Raw genomic sequence first — 15,747 nt, forward strand, 5'->3', positions numbered from 1 at the left:
ATATTAAAAAGGCTTCTGATACTTCATTTGGTTTGGGATGGACTGCTTAAATGTTAAGTAAGGAGCAGGGATAATTCTTAGTAGTAGTTGCTTTGAAATGAACCAGATACCAAAGTTAAGAAATTGAGTGCTATAGAAATGTCAAAGTACAGTGAAATTACAAAACAAGGTGTTATCCCATAAAGCTAGATAGAGAGATGAAGTGACAATTTAGATTAGAAACGTTTATCAAGGAATCAAGAAATCTAAACATGAAGTTAGCAGCAAGCTATGGGAAAAGTATAAGCAATTGGCTTCCTCCAGGCCTTTTAAACACTAAATTCTGGGTTTGAAAGAAACCAAATCTCTTCTTTCATAACTTAGTTTTGGAATTATGAATGTTTCTCTAATTAAAGCTACTGTGTTTTCAATGATTATGATTTAGCAATGTGAAGACTAATCCATAATCCTTGTTATGGGAGCACAAAGTTATGAGACCAAAGTTTGTACATATACTGGGATTGGCCAAATATGTGTACACATTATGGAAAAAGAAATCCAGGTTCCTCACTGTCAGAGAAGAACATTACCAATAAGGAAATGTGAAAGGCTAAGATGAATCCAGTAGAGTTAGACTGAAATTAGAGGTATCAATAAAAACTTAGGTTTTTGTTAAATTATATATACAGATAAACATAGAAATAAATATTGATGTCTGTGTATTCATGAATGAGAATACATACATATATTTCCTAGTTCTTTCTGATGAGTCTAGAAGCAATGATACTCTAATAGCAATGAACACACTAAATGCTAAGACATATATAAGTGAGCATGTGTGTGTATATATTCAGAAATATATACCCAACACAAGGTAATCATATGCTTAATTTTTTTGTTTTAAAGTCTTTATGATCACCTATACCAAGTCATTTTTTCTTTCTATCTATCTAAAGATGAAGAAACCACAATTTTGCCAAAATATATTTTTAAAAGTTTATTCTGAACCAATATGAGTGACCACAGCCCAGGGTTATGTAATCTCAAGAGGTCTTGAGAAAATGTGCCAGAGGCAGTTGGGTAACAGTTTGGTTTTATGTATTTTAGAGAGACAGGAATTGTAGATAAAATCATAAATTAATACATGGAAGATATACATTGGTTTGGCCTGAAAAGGCAGGGAATCTTGAAAAGGGAAGCTTACAAGTCATAGATGGGCTTTAGGAATTCTTTCATTGACAACTGGTTGAGAGTGAAACTATTATTTAAAGACTTAAAGTCAGTAGAAAGAAATACTTGAGTTAAGATAAGGGGGCTTTGGGGTACAGGGCCCTTAGCCTCTGGAGATTCCCTGAAAAATCACTGATATGAGGCAGATTGACTAATAAGAGAAAAGGCATACAAATTTGTGTAAAGTGTATACATGAGAGTCTTCAAAGTGAAGACCCCACCTCCCAAAGAAGTTCAGAAGCTTATCATCTTAAGGTTAGAGAAAGAATGCTGGCTTAGAGTATAGGCAAAAATAGGTTTTAGAAGCAAGACAGGTTATGGGAAGGAGAAAGAAAGAGACTTGGATAGCAAAAGTAGCCTTGTTATGCATATCAAGACTCATAGGTAGCAGCCCTCAGATAAAATAGATAAAATATATCTCTTTTCAGATCTTTAAAGGTGTTGTACTCTCAGTTAATCTTGTCTGGATGCAGGAAAGGTCCAGAAAGGGAAGTCATGGATGCATTAATGGAGATTATATACAGGTATACATTTTCCCCAGAAAAGATGAATTTGCATAGCTATTTCAGTCCCCTGGCCCTGTAGCAGCCATCTCAAAATATATTTTGAGTTAAAATATTTTGATTTCCCTTCAGTTCTGCTATTTGTCATGTGATGCTTTACCACGTGCAGGTTGCAAAGTGTAAACCAAAAATAAAATTCTAAGCCCTGCAACCAACTGCTGGACCTTCACCTTGGAAAAAGGGCATTCCAAAGTTAACCTAAAAGATTAGTTCAGGCCATGATGGGAAGTGGGATTTAGACTCACTTATAATGAGTGCCTTATTATACTCTCCCCATTGGAACTCAGGCACAACTGACCAGCATTAACATCAAAACAGAGACTGTAAGACTAAGTCTGACAAAAAAGAAAATTTATAATCTACTCTCTCTGAAGTGTGCAGCTTGGGGGCTTCATCGGCATAATAAGAACCTTGATACTAATAACCCCTAATCTTAACCCAGTCACTCACTTCTATTGATTCTAGGTCTTCAGAAAATCTTTGAATCTTCCTATGACCTGGAAGTACCATCCCCACCTCATGCCCCAGTTTCCTCAACTTTCTGGATTGAACCAATGTACATTTATTGATTGATGTCTTATATCTCCCTAAAATGTATAAATCCAAGCCACAGCTCAACCACCTTGAGCACATATTCTCAGGATCTCCTGGGGCTATGTCACAATTCACTGGTCTATTGGGGGAACCCCCACCCCCAATATTCAATGTGGGTTCTTTTCTATTTCCCTAAGCGTCAGCTGGTCTGAGAAATAAAGGGAAAGAGTACAAAAGAGAGAAATTTTAAAGCTTGGTGTCCGGAAGAGACATCACATGTCGGCAGATTCCTGAGCTGTAAAACCAGCAAGTTTTTATTAGTGATTTTCAAAAGGGGAGGGAGTGTATGAATAGGGTGTGGGTCACAGAGATCACATACTTCACAAGGTAATAAAACACCACCAAGCAAATGGAGGCAGGGCAAGATCACAGGACCACAGGACGGGGCAAAATTTAAATTGCTAATGAATTTTCGGGCACGCATTGTCATTGATAAAATCTTATCGGGAGACAGGGTTTGAGAGCAGACAACCGGTCTGACTAAAATTTATTGGTTGGGAATTTCCTCGTCCTAATAAGCTTGGGAGCACTACAGGAGACTGGGGCTTATTTCACCCCTTTGTCTTTGACCGTAAAAGACAGCTGCCCCTAAAGTGGCCATTTTAGAGGGCTACCTTCAGGGACGCATTCTCTTTCTTAGGGATGTTCCTTGCTGAGAAAAAGATTTCAGCAATAGTTCTCTTATTTACTTTTGAAAGAAGAGAAAAATGGCTCTGTTCCACCCGGCTCACCAGCAGTCATAATTTAAGGTTATCTCCCTTGTTCCCTGAACATTGCTGTCATCCTGTTCTTTTTTCAAGGTGATCAGATTTCATACTGTTCAAGCACACATGCTCTACAAGCAATTTGTGCAGTTAATGCAATCATCACAGAGTCCTGAGGTGACATTCATCCTCAGTTTATAAAGATGATGGGATTAGGAGATTAAAGCAAAGATAGGCATAGGAAATCACAAGGGTATTGATTGGGGAAGTCATAAGTGTCCATGAAATCTTTACAATTTATGTTTAGAGATTGCAGTAAAGACAGGTGTAAGAAATTATAAAAGTATTAATTTGGGGAACTAATAAATGTCCATGAAATCTTCACAATTTATGTTCTTCTGCCATGGCTTCAGCTTGTCCCTCCATTCAGGGTCCCTGACTTCCCGCAACACTGGTCACTTATGTTTGGCTCAGAATAAATCTCTTCACATATTTTACAGAGTTTGGCTCATTTCATCAACAAAAGTAAGACACCTTATATGGGTTAATTAAAAAAAACACATAATGAGATTTTATGGTTTGTTAGGAATGAGTCCCCATACCTCTTAGGAATTTGGGCAATTGAATAAAAGATCAGAGATCAGTGCTCATAACTAATCTATCTATCCATTCCCAGATATAGATATCTATCTATATGTATAATGTCTCAGGGATGTCTTTTATTCCTATTTTATAGCCATACATAATTTTTAAAAGTCTTCTTTCCTCCTGTCCCTTATGGTCCTGTGAGTGAGATAGATATTAAATGAGAAAAAAAAAAACCATATTTTCAGATGTTTATAATTTCTGAGAACAAAATGGACAATGTATCATGAGATAGCAACCTGGATTAGCTTGATAGGGAGAAAAGGTGGTCTCCCTGTTTTAAATAAGATGATTAAGAATAACAAAGCTCTCTTGCTTGGCTACCTAAAGAAGGTGAATGAGTACTCTCAGGCTGTGAGCTTATGAACCATTGCAAAGGTACAAAAAAGAGATAGGCATGTTGGACAAATAGTAAAGAAACAGTATGCCTGGATCTTAAACAGAGAGTGGTGAGGGGTGGATTATGAAATTCAAAAATAGGCAGAAACAATTTTGTGGAACAATCAGAATATGGATTTTACTTTAAAAATTCTAGAAACAACTCAAAATAATCAGAGGTTAGAAATCTGCAATTTAGTACATGTAGTTAGGGTTGAAAATCGTATTCCTATCCTCCTAAAATGAGAATCACCTTCTCTCACATGCAGGGAGGGATATTTTACTTTGGGGGATTTAATTTCAAGTATCAAATCTGAGCAGGAGTACATTTAAAAATTTTTCCAATTTGTATTTCATGGCAATTAATCCTCTACTGTATCCTCAAACTGAGCCTGGAGCTTTTTCTTGGTACATAACTTTTGTGAACACAAATAAATATTTCCAGGAAACTAGACATGCCTAAGGAATATAAATATCCTCTGGCTTCAGAAAATTAATAATATTGCCTAAAACATGATTTACTGATAATGTGTCAGAGACTATTTTTTGTTTAAGAGAATAGAAATATATTAAATGAGCACTTCCAGAAAGCTCTTGATTGTCCCTTACTTTTATGAGACCTGTTTTTATGATCATTAACCCTGTAATAGAGTGTTTCAGATTATCGCCTCTTTAATAAATTGTCATGGTTCTCTAAGAACAGCAGATATTAATTAACAAATGAATGTATTCAGTTACTTTGTTTCCATTTGTGTCTTTCTTCATGAGCTGGTTTTGGAAAGGCTATGATAAATGGTTATCTGTTTCTTTTCCTCATTAGGTTATCTCTAAATTCACTGTCTCCTGGTTTCAAGGATGATTACAGAAATATGACCATAAAACTGTAGCTTCTCATTATACCTGGAAGCAGTAGGAATATAGTATTTATAATCTCATTATCTCAATGGATAGTTGTAGCTGTGCATATGCTCTTATTATCTCTACTGGGGCCAGTAATGATATACATAGTCTCATTTTCTGTGCTGTGGAATTGGAGAGCTGCAGTTATAATTGAGTGTTCTGCACTGTAAGTAATATAAGGTGGGTGGATAACTGGTTGAAAGTGTGTCTAGTATTTTTTTTTGAGTTTTCATTTTTCATATGCATTTGATATTTGTTCCTCAAATGTCGACAATTAGAAAATTCTGGTAAGAGTAGACAAATAAGAAAATAAAATGAATAAAAATATTTGAGAAAATATGAGTTGAGATACTGACAACCCATCATCCTATGGATGACATTTCACTGACAAATCCCCCTACTCCACCACCCAAGATTGTCATTCAGGTGAAAAAAAAAAGAAAGAGAAAAAGATAGAGAAGATTTTAAAAACTCACATTAAAAAATAACATTTTATTTTTGAACTTTCTTGTTTTCTTTTCTTTTTTTTTTTTTTTTGAGAAGGAGTCTCACTTCTTTGCCCAGACTGGAGTGTAATAGCATAATCTCAGCTCCCTGAAAGCTCCGCCTCCTGGGTTCAAGCGATTGTCCTGCCTAAGCCTCCCAAGTATCTGGGGTTATAGGCGTGCACCACCATAGGGCCTGGCTAATTTTTGTATTTTTTGTAGAGACGGGGTTTCACCATGTTGGCCAGGCTGGTCTCAAATTCCTGACCTCAAGTAATTCGCCCGCCTCAGCCTCCCAAAGTTCTGGAATTACAGGCATGAGACATCATGGAATTACAGGCAAGGGCCTCTCCAGGCCCTTGTTTTCATTTCAATACCCTAGCCATCAGCTTTCCTACACAAAGTGTTATGGAAAATACTCTGCTCAAAATGAAAGAGAGGTTTTGAACACTTTCACAATCATAAGGTTATACAATCTCTTGGCAGTTCTGGGATAGTAACTAAAGTTCAGAGAGAGTAACAAAGAAAAATCCACAGTTTTCATGACTTCTAAACCATGTTTCCAAGTAAAAATCTCCAAAATAAAATCAAAGATGGGGTAAAATTTTAGCCATCAAAGGCTAAATGCTGATATATGTTTCCAAGTAGTCTGCTAATGTGTTATACAAACAAATGTCTGAAATAACTTCCATTTTTCCACTTTGTGTTGAGAAATGTAATAATTATTTCGATTTATATCTTTAAATAAAGAGGAAATATCAGAGGCATTTAGACCAGGGCAACTCCATCTTGTATGGAGGCTGGGTAAAATAAGTCTGAGACCTACTGGGCTGCATTCCCAGGAGGTTAGACATTCTAAGTCACAGGGTGAGATAGGAAGTCGGCAAAAGATACAGGTTGTCAAGATCTTGCTGATAAAGCAGGTTGCAGTAAAGAAGCTGGCCAAAACCCACCAAAACCAAGATGGTGAGAGTGACCTCTGATCATCCTCACTGCTCTTAATACACAAATTGTACTGCATTAGCATGTTAGAAGACATTTCCACCAGCGCTATGACAGTTTATAAATGCCATGGCAACATCATGAAGTTACCCTATATTGTCTAAAAAGGAGAGGAACTCTCAGTTCTGGAAATAGCTCATTCTGTTCCTGAAAAACGCATGAATACATCCGTTGTTTAGCCTATAATCAAGAAATAACCATAAAAATGCGCAACCAACAGTCCTGGGGCTGCTCTGCCTATAGAGTATCCATTCTTTTATTCCTTTACTTTCTTAACAAACTTGCTTTCACTTTATGAACTCACCCTGAATTCTTTCTTGGGCAAGAACCAAGAACCCTCTCCTGGGGTCTGGATCACAACCCGTTTCTGGTAACAGAAGCACACACACGAATGTAGGCAATTCTGGTATTACTGGTAGGCTTCCACTTACTAGTTTTGGAAATAATTAAGCCACCTCTCTTTTTAATACTTACATGAAATTGTGGGCCTTCCCCTGCTCATAGGAACAGAACATCCAGTTGCTTTCTCTGTGAGCCCCTAATCCCATTTTTATTCTTATAAAAATCCAAAGCATCTAACCCTCTTTACAAATTCATGGCAAAGAGAGAACGGTAGAACAAAGCATTTTTAGCTGCTATTTCTTTTCTCACAGGAACTTTGCTGTGAAAAATTATTTCAAACAATTCAGTGCATCCCTCCCCACTACTAAGTTTTTGGACTTCTTGGCCTGAGGCTCCATGCAGGTTGTAGAATTTCTGCCTTAAATTTAACCAAGAATTGCTATCTAATTGATCCCCTAAGTTAATAGGTCTTTAGAGTAATTTGAAATTGAAATATCACTCACTATTTGAACGGAACCAGGCCAAAAGGAGGTCAGAAATTCGGTCACAAGCAATACAAGACTCTACCCTACTTCCCTTGTTTTCATCCACTTAACCTACTCACATACAACTACTTGAGTGTAAAGTTTGGTCCTAATTGATTCCTATTATATCCAAGATAAGTTTTCATTTCAAAGCTCCAGGACTTTATTCCTGATCAGCCCACCCATCGGAGAGTTTCTAATAATGTCAAACCTCATTAAGGAGGTTAACTCCAACTCGTTTCTCCCAGTAAGCTATGTGAAAAGAAAATAAGGGACCCCCAAATCACAAAGCGAAAGCGAAAATTCAAACTAAGAACTGTGTCAGGTAAACCTGCCTCCCATTTTATTTTTAAATAAGATAGCTGCCAGGTGCAGTGGCTCACAACTGTAATCCCAGCACTTTGGGAGGCCAAGGCGGGTGGATCAGGTCTGGAGATTGAGACTATCCTGGCCAACATGGTGAAAACCTATCTCTACTAAAAATACAAAAATTAGCCAGGCATGGTGGCATGTGCCTGTAGTCCCAGCGACTCAGGAGGCTGAGGCAGGAGAATCACTTGAACCCAGAGGTGGAGGTTGCAGTGAGCCAAGATCGTGCCACTGCACTCCAGCCTGGGTGACAAAGCGAGACTCCATGTCAAAAAAAAAATGATATAACTATAAAGATTTACATATATATGTGTGTGTATATATATGTATTACATACAGATTACATATATATGTAATACACACACACACACACACACACACACACACACACATATATATATAAAAGCTACATATCTACTTCACAATTTGCCCACAAGGAAATTCCTTATGGGCAAAGGACAGACAGAATTCCAAGTTATTCCTCTGTTGACCTGAGACAAATGCATATCTGAATGCTTCCTCTGCCCTATTATTTCACTAAGCCAGACTAAAGCATAAGTGACTAGTCCTTTACTCTTCTCTCACATGTAAATCGTGTATTCAGTGAAAGGCTAATCAGAAACTCAAAAGAATGCAACCTTTTGTCTCTTATCTACCTATGACCTGGAAGCCCCCTCCCCACTTCAAGTTGTCCTACTTTTCCTGACCAAACCAATGTACATCTTACACATATTGATTGATGTTTCATGTCTCTGTAAAATGTATAAAACCAAACTGTGCCCAAGGAATCTTGGGTACATGTCATCAGGACCTCCCGAGGTTACGTCAGAGGTGTGTCCTTAACATTGGCAAAATAAACTTTCTAAATTGATTGAGATCTATCTCAGATACTTTTGGGTTCACAGCTCCTAGGCAGATATTTTTAACTCTTTTTGGAAGATGAGGTAGTATTAAGAGCAGTAACTTCTTTTTATTATTATATTCATTATTTTTAAGTTTCGGGGTACATGTGCAGGATGTGCAAGAGCAGTAACTTTTTAAAAATAGACTTTTTAAAAGATAAGTATTAGGTTCACAGCAAAATTGAGCAGAAGGTACAGAGAATCCCTGCATACTGCCTGCCCCCTGGCTCTTGCATAGCCTCATTAATTATCAGCATCCCCAATTAGAGTGGTACATTTGTTACATATGATTAACCTACATTAATACATCATTATCACCCAGAATCCATAGTTTATATTAAGGTTTACTATTGGTGTTGTACATTCTATGGGTTTGGACAAATGTATTATATAATGATGCATGTCTACCATATTACTATATGGTACTATACATTAATACTACACCTTAGTATATTAGTAGTTTCACTGACCTGAAATTCTCTGTATTCCATACATCATCCCTCCCTCCCAACCCAACTCTGAAAAGAAGTGATCTTTTTACTGTCTCCATAGTTTTGCCTTTTCCCAAATATCATATAAAAATTGCAATCACACAGTATGCAGACTTTTCACATTGGCTTCTTTCACTTAGTAAAATGCAGTTAAGTTTCTCCATTTTCTCTGCATAGTTTGATAGCTCATTTCTTTTTGCACTGAATAATATTTAATTTCCTGGATGTACCAAAGTTTATTTATCCACTAACCTATGGAAGGGCATCTTGGTTGCTTCTGTGTTTGGGCAACTATGAATAAAGCTTCTGTAAACATTCCTCTACAGGTTTCTGTGTAGACATAAGTTGTCCACTTCTTTAGGTAAATACCAAGGAAAATGATTGTTGGATAGTATGGCATGAGAATGCTTAGTTTTGTAAGAACCATTAACTGTCCTTCAAAGTAGCTGTACCATTGTGCATTGTCATCAGCAGTGAATGAGAGTTCCTGTTGCTTCACATCCTTGCCAACATTTGTTGTAGTGATGTTCTGTACTTACAACACTTCTGACATCAAATATGTAGATTTTCCACACATTGCAATTTACAAATTATCTGTGAACACCAGCTCAATTTAATTCTAGCACTAACTAGAGGATAAGGGCTTAGTTCCACAGAACCACCTCCAACTTCAGATTCCAATTGCAAGTAATTGGTCCTGGGTCACCCACATTTCTGTCTGACTTGACTACTGTTGTGTTCCCGAAAACTTTCTCCTCAAATTTGATACTTTTCTATAACAGCTCATACAAAAACATACAGAAATACTTTACTTACATTAACTGGTTTATTATAAAGAATATCATAAAGGGTACATATGTACAGTCAGATGAAGAGGTACATAGAATAAGGTATGATGAAGGGGCATGGAGCTCTCATGCTGTGTCCAGGCATGGCACTGTCCCAATACTTCCATGCGGCCACCATTGCAGAAACAATGTTAACCCGTTTGTTTAGGATTTTAATGGATGTTTCATTATATAGGCATGATTGATTAAATTCTTGGCCATTGTTGGTTTAACTCAATGTCCAACTACTCACCCCTCTCCAGAGGTGGATGGGGCTGAAAGTTTCAATCCTCTTGTCTTGTGGTTGGTTCTTCCCACAACCAGCTCCTATGCTCCAAGAGCAGACTTACTAGAATAAACTTAGGTATGACTAAAAGGGGCTTATTATAAATAAGAAACGATGCCTTTTTTATGCTGTCACTCAGGAACTTTTGAGGGTTTTAGAAGCCTGAAGCAGAGAAAAAGTATATATTGTTATTGTGTCACAATAGTCACATCCCATTGTTATTTTAATTTGCATTTCTCTGATAACATGAGATGTGGAACATCTTTTAAGATGCTTATTTGTCATCTGTATATCTTCTTGGTGAAATGTCTGTTAAGGTCTTTGGTCCATTTCTTAATCAGGTTGTTTGTTTTCTTATTGTTGAATTTTAATAATTATTTGTATTTTTTGAAAAACAATATTTTATCAAATATCTTTGCAAATATTTTCTCCTACTCTGTGGCTTGTCTTTACATTCTCTTGACAGAGTCTTTCACAGAGCAGAATTTTGTAATTTTAATGAAGTCCAGTTAAATTTTTTTTATAGTGTACTTTGGTATGTTTTGAAAAGTCATCACCAAATACAAACACAAGTTCTTCTAGATTTTTTTTCTAGGAATTTTATGACTTTGCATATTATATTTAGATTTGTGATCCAGCTTGGGTTAATTTTTGTGAAGGGTCTAAGGTCTGCACTGAGATTTATTTTGCTTGCATATGGATGTCCAGATGTTACAGCACCAGCTGTTGAAAAGTCTACCTTGTCTTTATTGTATTGCCTTTGCTCTTTTGTCAAAGATTGGTTAATTATATTCATGTGGATCTATATCTGGTGTTTGTATTCTGTTTCATTAATCTTTTGGTCTATTCTTTCACCAATAGACCACTGATTAATGTAGCTTTATAGTGAGTCTTCAAGGTGGACAGCATCAGTCCTCTTGCCTTGATTTTCTTCTTCAATGTTGTGTTAGTTATTCTGTCTTTTGCCTTCCCACATAAATTTTAGAATTAGTTTTCCAATCTCCATAAATAACTTACTAGGATTTTGATTAAGATTGTGTTGAATCTATAGATCAAACTGAGAACTAACATCTTGTCAATATTGAGTCTTCCTGTCTATGAACAAGGGATATCCATTTATTTAGTTCATCTTTGATTTCTTTCATCAGAGCTTATAGTTTTCCTCATATAGATCTTGTACATATTTTGTTAAATTTATACCTAAGTGTTTCATTTTTGTGGTCCTAATTTAAACAGCATTGTGTTTTTAATTTAAAATTCCACTTGTGCATTGCTTGTATATAGAAAAGCCATTGAATTTTGCACATGAATCTTGTGTCCTGCAACACTGCTATAGTTGCTCATTAGTTCTAGGAGTTTCTTTGTCCATCCTTTCAGATTTTCTACATAGATGACCATGTTATCTGAGAACAAAGACAGTTTAATTTCTTCCTTTCCAATAGGTATATCTCTTTTTTCTCATCTTATTGCATTAGCTAGCAGGGAATTTTAGTAAGATGTGAAAAACCAGTGGTGAGTGGAGATATCCTTACCATCTTAGGTGAAAAACATTGAGTTTCTCACATTCAGTACCATGTTAGCTGCAGGTTTTTTTGCATATAATTTGTATCAAGTTGAGGATGGTCACCTCTATTCCAAGTTAACTGAGAGTTTTTATCATAAATGTTGTTATTTTGTCAAATGCCTTTTCTTCATTTATTTATATGATCCTGTGATTTTTCTTACTTAGCCTGCTGATGTTAGGGCTTACATTAGTTGATTTCTGAATGTTGACCCGGCCTTGCATACCTGATATAAATACCACACAGTAGTGTTGTATAATTCTTTCACATACTGTTGAATTTGAGTTGCTAATATTTTGTTTAAGATTTTTGCATCTATGTTCATAAGAGATATTGATCTGTGTTTTTCTTATAACGTCCTTGTCTGGTTTTTATATTAGAGTAAGTGGCCTCTAAAATGAGTTTGGAAGTGTTTTGTCTGCTTCTATCTTCTAAAGGAGATGATAGAAATTGGTATAATTTCTTCCATAAATATTTGGTAGAATTCACCAGTGAACCCATCTAGGCCTGATGCATTCTGTTTTGGAAGGTTACCAGTTATAGATTCAATTTTTAAAATACATGGACCTACAAATAGTTTATTTCTTCTTGTGTGAATTTTGGCAGATTTTATGTCTTTCGAAGCATTTGTCTCATTGACCTAATTATTGAATTTGTGCAGATAGAGATGTTAATAGTGTTCCTTGATTAACCTTGTAATGTCTAAGGGACGTACAATAATGTTTCCTATTTTATTTCTGATATTAATGTGTATCCTATCTCTTTTATTCATAGTTAGCCTAGCTAGAGGTATATCAATTTTGTTGATCTTTTCAAAGAAGCAGTTTGTGGTTTTACTGATTTTTTCCTACTGACTTTATGTTTTAAATTTTATTTATTTCTACTCTAATTTTTATCGTTTCCTTTCTTGTGTTTACTTTGGATTTAATTTACTCTTATTTTCTATTTTCCTAAGGTAGCAGCTTAGACGATTAATTATGGATCTTTCTCCTTTTCTATTATATGCATGAATACCATATTTTTTTTTCTCTTGACACTGATTTTACCGCATTCCACAAACCTTGATAAGAATTTTTCTCTTTTTTTTATTTAAAAAAATTTAAATTTCTCTTCAGATTTCCTTTTTACCTAGAGTTGTAACATTTGTATTAACAGAAAATATTTTGTCTGTTCAGTGGCTGCTTGCAGATCTTAAATTTATGTAACTGAGAGGTGTCATGGAAGTGATCCTTTAGAGATAGAAAAATATCTCTAACCTAACAACTTTCTAAGAAAAATCAAGCAGTCTTTCTATCTCAGACCGTGCTAAGCAAATATTTATTCTTATTAAATTATCTCACTAATGGAAAATTAAAAAGTGATAAGGACTCTTTCAAATAATAAATTTCTCCTTGTAATTTATTATAACATTTATAGTGTACTTTATCATTCATTAATGTGGCAAATGTTTATTGGTTAGTACTAGGTACACCCTGCAGTGAATGAATAGTCAAAGCCATTTCAAAACTTACTTTGTGGTAGAGTATAATAAATAGTAAGCAAAAAATACATAATAAGTAAATTATAAATCATATTAGAAAATCCTAAGTGCTTTGGGGGATAAAACAAACAGAGCAAGATAGGAGAGATCAGACTGTGGTAGGAAAGAGTTGTAACTGAAAATACAATAAAGTAGTTTGAGTAAGCCTTCTCGAAAAGCAAAGACTGGAAGAGAGTGAGGGAATTGGCCACACATCTAGCTAAGGAAAGCAGTAAAGACATGGCACCCAGTAAAAAGGTTCTGTATTTTACAGCTCTTAAATGCTATCTAAGAAATGTATAAGCTTTCACTCATGCAAAGTAAAAGTGTGGAGCTCTGGATATAGGATTTGAGGATGTCAGTTATCCCCCAAATTTCCAGATCTTTATTTCAGAACTGTACAAAATCATTTTGTACCAAAAATAGTGCTATGTAAAATGGGCACTATTAATATTTATTAAAGGAATGTTAGTTGTTTTGGTTACAATTTAAGCTATGAACACTTGATCCCAGAAAATTAAAAAATTTGATTAATATCTACAGCTTTAATATAATTAATTTACTTGTAAGAAAATTATACTCTCTGTAGGTTCATACATAATTCAAATTGTCTTCTCTAATATTAGTTTGTCTCTAGATATTAATCTTATAATTTATGAATGTTATCATAAACTTAAAAATTATATGTGTTTCAGTGACATATTGTATCACATAATTTTAGTTTCTTCTACCAATATAACATAATAAAATTCTGCTATATTTATTAACAACTCCAGTTGATCAGCTGATGGAAAAATGAACAGCTCTTTGTTAATTAGATTTGATTTCCAGGTAGAATCTATCTCTGATTTGATGCTTAGCCATAGGTCACACTATTAACTGACTGAGGACACTTTGCTATGCTACACAAAAGCCTACACGTGACTCCAAAATGTATCATTATTCTCTCATATTTCTGTACTTATACTGGATTTGGAAGAATAAGTATTATATTCTATTGATGTGCATGTTGCTAAACATTACATAAATTATGTAATACTACAGCAACTGACACTTTGTTTTATTCATTTGTTTTTTTATTTTTTATTTCCAGGCATAGTGGCTCGTGCCTGTAATCCCAGCACTTTGGGATGCTGAGGCAGGTGGATCACGAGGTCAAGAGATCCAGACCATCTTGGCCAACATGGTGAAACTCCATCACTAGTAAAAATACAAAATTTAGCTGGGCATGGTGGCATGCGCCTGTAGTCCCAGCTACTCAGGAGGCTAAGGCAAGAGTATAGCTTGAACCAGGGAAGTGGAGGTTGCAGTGAGCCAAGATCACGCCACTGCACTTCAGCCTGGTGACAGAGTGAGACTCCCTCTCAAAAAAAACAAAAAACAGAAAAAAAAAAACTGTTTTTGAGATTCTTTTCCCACGATGATACTTAAAGATATATCTTATCCATCTTAACTGCTACAATACATAAAGAAAATGGAGCATTTGCTTTCCTTTGTTCTAAATACATTTATCATACTGAAATATATGTTTTTCCCCTAATTTTAAATTTTCTTGACATTGCTATGAAAAACTATTTCAGTGTACTTATATATATATATATATTTTAAGTTCTGGGATACATGTGCAGAACATGCAGGTTTCTTACATAGGTATACACGTGCCATGGTGGTTTGCTGCATCCATCAACCCATCATTTACATTAGGTATTTCTCCTAAAGCTATCCCTCCCCATGGCTCCCACCCTGGACAAGCTCTGGTGTGTAATGTTCCCCTCCCTGTGTCCATGTGTTTCCCTTGTTCAACTCCCACTTATGAATGAGAACATGCAGTGTTTGGTTTTCTGTTCCTATGTTAGTTTGACGAGAATTTGGGTTTCCAGTTTCATCCATGTCCCTGCAAAAGACATGAACTCATCCATTTTTTAAGGCTATATAGTATTCCATGGTGTATATGTGCCACATTTTCTTTATCCAGTCTATCATTGATGGGCATTTGGGTTGTTTCCAAGTCTTTGCTATTGTGAGTAGTCCTACAATAATCATACATGTGCCTGTGTCTTTATAGTAGAATGATTTATATTCCTTTGTGTATATACCCAGTAATGCGATTGCTGGGTCAAATTGTATTTCTGGTTCTAGATCCTTGAGGAACTCCACACTGTCTTCCACAATAGTTGAACTAATTCACACTCCCAACAACAGTGTAAAAGCGTTCCTATTTCTCCAAATCCTCTCCAGCATCTGTTGTTTCCTGACTTTTTTAATGATCACCATTCTAACTGGCGTGAGATGGTATCTCATTGTGATTTTGATTTGCATTTCTCTGTTGACTAGTGATGATGAGCTTTTTTTCATATGTTTGTTGACTGTATAAATGTCTTCTTTTAAGAAGTGTCTGTTCATATCCTTTGCCCACTTCTTGGTGGGATCATTTGTTTTCTTCTT

The sequence above is a fragment of the Trachypithecus francoisi genome, unplaced genomic scaffold (assembly GCF_009764315.1).
Source record: "Trachypithecus francoisi isolate TF-2019V2 unplaced genomic scaffold, Tfra_2.0 Lachesis_group3, whole genome shotgun sequence".
Taxonomy (NCBI): Eukaryota; Metazoa; Chordata; class Mammalia; order Primates; family Cercopithecidae; genus Trachypithecus; species Trachypithecus francoisi.